Source organism: Ranitomeya variabilis, chromosome 3, assembly GCF_051348905.1.
Source record: "Ranitomeya variabilis isolate aRanVar5 chromosome 3, aRanVar5.hap1, whole genome shotgun sequence".
Taxonomy (NCBI): Eukaryota; Metazoa; Chordata; class Amphibia; order Anura; family Dendrobatidae; genus Ranitomeya; species Ranitomeya variabilis.
The window spans coordinates 130,305,886-130,313,988 of record NC_135234.1 but is presented as its reverse complement, the minus strand read 5'-3'; positions in this window follow the sequence as shown (position 1 = coordinate 130,313,988).

The following is an 8,103-nucleotide window of genomic DNA, read 5'->3' as shown; positions in this document are numbered from 1 at the left end:
TCATCCCAGATAGATGTCTGTCCAGCCTCTGTTTGAAGACTTCCATTGAAGGAGAACTCACCACCTCTTGTGGCAGCCTGTTCAACTCATTGATCACCATAACTGTCAAAAAAAGTTTTTTCTAATATCTAATCTGTGTCTCCTCCCATTCAGTTTCATCTCATTGCTTCTAGTTTTTCCTTGTGCAAATGAGAATAAAGATGATCCTTCTACAATGTGACAGCCCTTGAGATATTTGTAGACCGCTATTAATTCTCCTCTCAGTCTTCTTTTTTGCAAGCTAAACATTCCTAAATCCTGTAAACGTTCCTCATAGGACATGGTTTTCAGACCAGTCACTAGGATTGAGCGAAACGGATTGGACAAATTCAAAAATCGCCGACTTTCGGCAAAGTCGGGTTTCATGAAACCCGACCCGATCCTAGTATGGGATCGGCCATGCGGTTGGCGATCTTCATGCCAAAGTCGCGTTTCGTATGATGCATTCAGCGCCATTTCTCAGCCAATGAAGGAGGACGCAGAGTGTGGGCAGCGTGATGACATAGGTCCCCACCATCTTAGAGAAGGGATTGACAGTGATTGACTTGCTTTCTGCGGCGTCACAGGGGGTATAAAGGGGTATGCACGCCGACCGATATCTTACTTCTGCCGATCTTAGCATAGGGAGAGATTGCTGTAGCTTTGTCAGAAGAAGGGCTATAGTTAGGGAGGGAAGATTAACCCCCAAACCGCTTGTGCTGTAGCGATTTCCACTGTCCAACACCACCTTTGTTTTGTAGGGACAGTGGAGGCTATATCTTTGTGCATCAGCTCTGTAGCTTATTAGGCTGCCTTATAAGGCTCCCTGATAGCTGCATTGCTGTTTGCACCGCTGCTGTGCAAACCAACTGCTTTTTTAAAAGCAAAAATCCTGTTGCTCCTTTCTGCAGTTATCTTGTTTATTTGTCCACACTTTTGTGTGCAGCAGTCCTTTTTGTTGCTGCCATACTTGTCCTGAGATCATTGTAGGGTGATTGAAATTGTACTACAGTCCTTGGATTTTTTCAGATATCTTCCAGCCAATTTCTGCCACTTACATTGTGTTGTGTTACACACTGGGCCTGAGCTGTGGTGCTGTCTGCCCCCAAAAAAGGCAGATTCAAATTGTCACAAAGTGTATATATACATCAGCTCTGTTAGTTTGTCGTATATCAGCCAGCCACGTTCTGCCACTTACATTGTGTTGTAAAATACACTGGGCCTGAGTTTGGGTTCAGTCTCCCCCCAAAAAAAGTGAGATTCAAATTCTCACAAAGTGGATATACCTCAGTCCTCTTAGTATGTCGTGTATCAGCCAGCCACTTGCTGCCACTCACATTGCGTTGTAAAATACACTGGGCCTGAGTTTGGGTTCCGTCTCCCCCCCAAAAAAGTGAGATTCAAATTCTCACAAAGTGGATATACCTCAGTCCTCTTAGTTTGTCGTGTATCAGCCAGCCACTTGCTGCCACTCACATTGCATTGTAAAATACACTGGGCCTGAGTTTGGGTTCAGTCTCCCCCCAAAAAAAGTGAGATTCAAATTCTCACAAAGTGGATATATCTCAGTCCTCTTAGTTTCTCGTGTATCAGCCAGCCACTTGCTGCCACTCACATTGCGTTGTAAAATACACTGGGCCTGAGTTTGGGTTCCGTCTCCCCCCAAAAAAAGTGAGATTCAAATTCTCACAAAGTGGATATACCTCAGTCCTCTTAGTTTTTCGTGTATCAGCCAGCCACTTGCTGCCACTCACATTGCATTGTAAAATACACTGGGCCTGAGTTTGGGTTCAGTCTCCCCCCCAAAAAAGTGAGATTCAAATTCTCACAAAGTGGATATACCTCAGTCCTCTTAGTTTGTCATGTATCAGCCAGCCACTTGCTGCCACTCACATTGCGTTGTAAAATACACTGGGCCTGAGTTTGGGTTCAGTCTCCCCCCAAAAAAGTGAGATTCAAATTCTTACAAAGTGGATATACTATAGTCCTGTTAGTTTGTGGTATATCAGCCAGCCACTTTCTGCCACGTGCATTGTGGTGTTTTATGCACAGGGCCTTTTTTTGGTGCAGTCTCCCCCCAAAAAAGGGAGATTCAAATTCTCACAAAGTGGATATACTAGAGTCCTGTTAGTTTGTGGTATATCAGCCAGCCACTTTCTGCCACGTACATTGTGTAGTGTAATACACTGGGCCTGAGTTTTGGTGCAGTCTCCCCCCAAAAAAAGGGAGATTTAAATTGCCACTAAGTGGATCTACGTCAGTTCTGTTAGTTTGTCGTATATCTTCCAGCCACGTTCTGCCACTTACATTGTGTAGTGTAATACACTGGGCCTGAGTTTTGGTGCAGTCTCCCCCCCCCAAAAAAAAAAGGGAGATTTAAATTCTCAACAAGTTTATATACACCTTCTACCTTGTTTTACAGTACCATATAACGGTTGTTATTTTGGTTACATTTTCCCAAAAATGAGGAAGTCTGGTGGAAGAGGCCGTGGGCGGTCATTGCCAGCTGGTAATGATGGTGGTGGTGGTGGTGGCGGAGCATCAGGTGGTAGTGGGAAAAGCAAAATAGCACCTAAGTCTCGAGGAGTTGAGCCAGCTTCATCGTCTGGCTACACAAGGCCTCGAAGGCTCCCTTATCTGGGAGTAGGAAAACCGCTTTTAAAGCCGGAGCAGCAGGAAAAAGTTTTGGCTTTCCTTGCTGACTCAGCCTCTAGCTCTTTCGCCTCCTCTTCCGAAAGTTCGAAATATAAAAGCAGCGAGTCGTCAATGGATGCTCCGGTCAGGAACAAGTCGCTTCCTTGTGTCCTTCACCCAAACCAAAAGTGAAGGATGCGGCAGGCGACACTACAGTTTACTCCATGGAGCTCTTTACACATACCGTGCCTGGGTTAGAAAGGGAATTTGTTAACAGCTTATTACAAGATGAATCGGACATGGAGTGCACAGATGCACAGCCACAGCTAGATTATTATGCTGTTCCATTGACTCACATGACTACATTGCCCTCGCAGTGTACTCAGCTGGAATCTGACCCTGATGAGACTATGGTGCCCCATCCCGAACGCTATAGCACCTTACACGGTGACACAGAGGAAGGTGTACATGACATTGAAGAGGAGGTGATAGATGACCCAGTTGTTGACCCAGATTGGCAGCCATTGGGGAAGAGGGTGCTGCTGCCAGTAGCTCAGAAGCGGAGGAGGATGATCCGCAGCAGCCATCTACATCACAACAGCTGTCATCTGGCAGGCCCGTGTCAGGACAGAAACGTGTGTCAAAAACAGCGTGGCCATCCGGTGAAAGTAGCACAGCGTGCAATGCCTGAAAAGGTATTTGATAGTAGGAAGAGTGGAGTGTGGCAATTTTTTAACCAAGATCCGAATGATCAGTCAAAAGTTATCTGTAAGAAATGCTCAAAGACCTTTAGCAGAGGTAAGAATCTTCAAAATTTAAATACAACGTGCATGCGTAGACATTTAACCAGCATGCACTTGCAAGCCTGGACTAACTACCAAACGTCACGTACCATTGGTGCACCTGCTCAGAATGAAGGTAGTCAGGGATGCAACATTGCTTCCCTCACTGTAAGCCCACAGGTTAGGACACCACCAGCAGCAAATGTGGAGGTATCGTCATAAGGCCAAAGCAGTCAGTGAATCACAAGGTTATTGGTAGGAAACACTGTATGTAGGCCAACATCAAGAATACCATCACCAACCCTCTCAATCTGTCATGTCCACCACCACCACCGCTAGTTCCACCATATGCAGCTCTCCAGTCCAGCTCACCCTACAAGAGACTCTTGTTAGGAAAAGAAAGTACTTATCCTCTCATTCCCGTACACAGGGTTTGACCGCCCACATTGCTAGACTAATCTCATTAGAGATGATGCTCTACTGGTTGGTTGAAAGCGAAGCTTTCAAAGCCCTGATGGCCTATGCAGTACCACGCTATGACCTACCCAGTCGACACTTCTTTGCGAGAAAAGCCATCCCAGCCCTCCACCAGCATGTCAGAGACCGCATTGTCCATGCACTGAGGCAGTCAGTAGAAAGGTGCACCTCACAACAGATGCATGGACCAGTAGGCATGGCCAGGGACATTATGTGTCCATCACTGCACACTGGGTTAATGTGGTGGATGCAGGGTCTACAGGGGACAGCCATAGTGGGACAGTTCTGCCTAGCCCACGGTCTAGGAAACAGTTGGCTGTAGGCGTTCGCCACCTCTCCTCCTCCTCCTCCTCCAGAAGCAAAAGCTCATCCACAGAGCGCAGTCGCACGACCACTTCATCCGCAGCTGCCAGTGTTGCACACGAGGTGTCCCAATATGGAACAGCTAGTGGTAAGCGTCAGCAGGCTGTGTTGGAAAATGAAGTGTTTGGGCGACAACAGACACACCGCGGATGTACTGGCTGAGTACTTGCAGCAAGAAACTCAGTCATGGCTGGGCAGTGTACATCTTGAGGCAGTCGAGGTAGTCAGTGATAACGGAAGGAATTTTATGGCTGCCATAGCCCTTTCAGAACTGAAACACATACCTTGCCTGGCTCACACCTTGAACCTGGTGGTGCAGTGCTTCCTGAAAAATTATCCGGGGTTACCAGCCCTGCTCCTGAAGGTGCGAAGACTTTGCTTGCACATGTACATTCCAGCCGTATACTGAACCACCAGCGATTGCTGAATCTTCCCCAGGACAGCCTAATAATTGATGTTGCAACAAGGTGGAACTCCACACTGCACATGCTTCAGAGGCTGTGCGAACAGAGGCGTGCTGTAATTTATTTGTGGGAGGATACACATACATGGGCAGGCAGTTGGATGGCAGACATGGAGTTGTCTGGTGTGCAGTGGTCGAAGCTACAAGACCTCTGTCAAGTCCTTCAGTGTTTTGAGGAATGCACATGGCTGGTAAGTGCAGACGACGCCATCATAAGCATGAGCATCCCACTAATGCGTCTGCTGATGCAAAGTTTGATGCACATTAAGGAGCAGGCGTCTGCAGCTGAGGAGGAGGGAAGCCTTGATGACAGTCAGCCATTGTCTGCTCTCCTGGACGAGGTGGCAGATGAAGAGGAGGAGGAGAATGGGGATGAATATTTATGGGAGGAGGATGCTTCTCAGGGGGCAATAGAAACTGGTGGCGTTGCAAGGTCAGGTAGAGGGTTTTTGCGGGACACAAGTGATGTTGATTTGCAAAAAAGTGCTCCTCAACCCAGCACAAGCAGTGAAGTGACAACTGGAACATTGGCCCACATGGCTGAGTATGCCTTGTGTATCCTAAAAAGGGACCCCCGCATTACCAAAATGATGACCGATGACTAGTGTTGAGCATTCCGATACCGCAAGTATCGGGTATCGGCCGATACTTGCGGGTATCGGAATTCTGATACCGAAATCCGATACTTTTGTGGTATCGGGTATCGGTATCGAAACAACATTAATGTGTAAAAGAAAGAATTAAAATAAAAAATATTGCTTTACTCACCTCTCCGACGCAGCCTGGACCTCACCGAGGGAACCGGCAGCGTTCTTTTCTTAAAATGCGCGCTTTTCCTTCCTTCCGTGACGTCACGGCTTCTGATTGGTCGCGTGCCGCCCATGTGTCCGCGACGCGACCAATCACAGCAAGCCGTGACGTCACGGAAGGAAGGAAAAGCGCGCATTTTAAGAAAAGAACGCTGCCGGTTCCCTCGGTGAGGTCCAGGCTGCGTCGGAGAGGTGAGTAAAGCAATATTTTGAAGACTTCCATTGAAGGAGAACTCACCACCTCTTGTGGCAGCCTGTTCAACTCATTGATCACCATAACTGTCAAAAAAAGTTTTTTCTAATATCTAATCTGTGTCTCCTCCCATTCAGTTTCATCTCATTGCTTCTAGTTTTTCCTTGTGCAAATGAGAATAAAGATGATCCTTCTACAATGTGACAGCCCTTGAGATATTTGTAGACCGCTATTAATTCTCCTCTCAGTCTTCTTTTTTGCAAGCTAAACATTCCTAAATCCTGTAAACGTTCCTCATAGGACATGGTTTTCAGACCAGTCACTAGGATTGAGCGAAACGGATTGGACAAATTCAAAAATCGCCGACTTTCGGCAAAGTCGGGTTTCATGAAACCCGACCCGATCCTAGTATGGGATCGGCCATGCGGTTGGCGATCTTCATGCCAAAGTCGCGTTTCGTATGATGCATTCAGCGCCATTTCTCAGCCAATGAAGGAGGACGCAGAGTGTGGGCAGCGTGATGACATAGGTCCCCACCATCTTAGAGAAGGGATTGACAGTGATTGACTTGCTTTCTGCGGCGTCACAGGGGGTATAAAGGGGTATGCACGCCGACCGATATCTTACTTCTGCCGATCTTAGCATAGGGAGAGATTGCTGTAGCTTTGTCAGAAGAAGGGCTATAGTTAGGGAGGGAAGATTAACCCCCAAACCGCTTGTGCTGTAGCGATTTCCACTGTCCAACACCACCTTTGTTTTGTAGGGACAGTGGAGGCTATATCTTTGTGCATCAGCTCTGTAGCTTATTAGGCTGCCTTATAAGGCTCCCTGATAGCTGCATTGCTGTTTGCACCGCTGCTGTGCAAACCAACTGCTTTTTTAAAAGCAAAAATCCTGTTGCTCCTTTCTGCAGTTATCTTGTTTATTTGTCCACACTTTTGTGTGCAGCAGTCCTTTTTGTTGCTGCCATACTTGTCCTGAGATCATTGTAGGGTGATTGAAATTGTACTACAGTCCTTGGATTTTTTCAGATATCTTCCAGCCAATTTCTGCCACTTACATTGTGTTGTGTTACACACTGGGCCTGAGCTGTGGTGCTGTCTGCCCCCAAAAAAGGCAGATTCAAATTGTCACAAAGTGTATATATACATCAGCTCTGTTAGTTTGTCGTATATCAGCCAGCCACGTTCTGCCACTTACATTGTGTTGTAAAATACACTGGGCCTGAGTTTGGGTTCAGTCTCCCCCCAAAAAAAGTGAGATTCAAATTCTCACAAAGTGGATATACCTCAGTCCTCTTAGTATGTCGTGTATCAGCCAGCCACTTGCTGCCACTCACATTGCGTTGTAAAATACACTGGGCCTGAGTTTGGGTTCCGTCTCCCCCCCAAAAAAGTGAGATTCAAATTCTCACAAAGTGGATATACCTCAGTCCTCTTAGTTTGTCGTGTATCAGCCAGCCACTTGCTGCCACTCACATTGCATTGTAAAATACACTGGGCCTGAGTTTGGGTTCAGTCTCCCCCCAAAAAAAGTGAGATTCAAATTCTCACAAAGTGGATATATCTCAGTCCTCTTAGTTTCTCGTGTATCAGCCAGCCACTTGCTGCCACTCACATTGCGTTGTAAAATACACTGGGCCTGAGTTTGGGTTCCGTCTCCCCCCAAAAAAAGTGAGATTCAAATTCTCACAAAGTGGATATACCTCAGTCCTCTTAGTTTTTCGTGTATCAGCCAGCCACTTGCTGCCACTCACATTGCATTGTAAAATACACTGGGCCTGAGTTTGGGTTCAGTCTCCCCCCCAAAAAAGTGAGATTCAAATTCTCACAAAGTGGATATACCTCAGTCCTCTTAGTTTGTCATGTATCAGCCAGCCACTTGCTGCCACTCACATTGCGTTGTAAAATACACTGGGCCTGAGTTTGGGTTCAGTCTCCCCCCAAAAAAGTGAGATTCAAATTCTTACAAAGTGGATATACTATAGTCCTGTTAGTTTGTGGTATATCAGCCAGCCACTTTCTGCCACGTGCATTGTGGTGTTTTATGCACAGGGCCTTTTTTTGGTGCAGTCTCCCCCCAAAAAAGGGAGATTCAAATTCTCACAAAGTGGATATACTAGAGTCCTGTTAGTTTGTGGTATATCAGCCAGCCACTTTCTGCCACGTACATTGTGTAGTGTAATACACTGGGCCTGAGTTTTGGTGCAGTCTCCCCCCAAAAAAAGGGAGATTTAAATTGCCACTAAGTGGATCTACGTCAGTTCTGTTAGTTTGTCGTATATCTTCCAGCCACGTTCTGCCACTTACATTGTGTAGTGTAATACACTGGGCCTGAGTTTTGGTGCAGTCTCCCCCCCCCCAA